At 38.7% G+C, this 287-nt stretch overlaps 1 protein-coding gene across 1 annotated transcript in view; it reads right to left on the reverse strand.

Annotated features, from left to right (window-relative positions):
• LOC119586240 (N-alpha-acetyltransferase 25, NatB auxiliary subunit-like) overlaps positions 1–287 on the reverse strand; it is a 20,710-nt gene that overhangs the window by 7,417 nt on the left and 13,006 nt on the right. The gene's annotated exons all lie outside the window — the stretch shown is intronic.

The following is a 287-nucleotide window of genomic DNA, read 5'->3' on the forward strand; positions in this document are numbered from 1 at the left end:
TGTTCATGGCATACAATGGCATCCTATCTGTATCTGAATTAAAAAAGACTGACTGGGCAACTTTACCATCTCCCCTCTGTCTTAGCATAGCCAAACAACTGAGCCAGTGTGTTAACGAGCATGACGGATTGACATGTGAGGGCAATTATTCAAAGAACTTTCAACTTCAAGATCATTCAAGAAGGCATGGTAGGGTAGTCAAATCTTCCCTGCTGCCAGAAAAATTAAGTGTTCACTTTAATTTTCTTTTGTGAAAAGTCTATATATATACACATACACACACACCA

The sequence above is a fragment of the Penaeus monodon genome, chromosome 21 (assembly GCF_015228065.2).
Source record: "Penaeus monodon isolate SGIC_2016 chromosome 21, NSTDA_Pmon_1, whole genome shotgun sequence".
NCBI classification, from domain to species: domain Eukaryota; kingdom Metazoa; phylum Arthropoda; class Malacostraca; order Decapoda; family Penaeidae; genus Penaeus; species Penaeus monodon.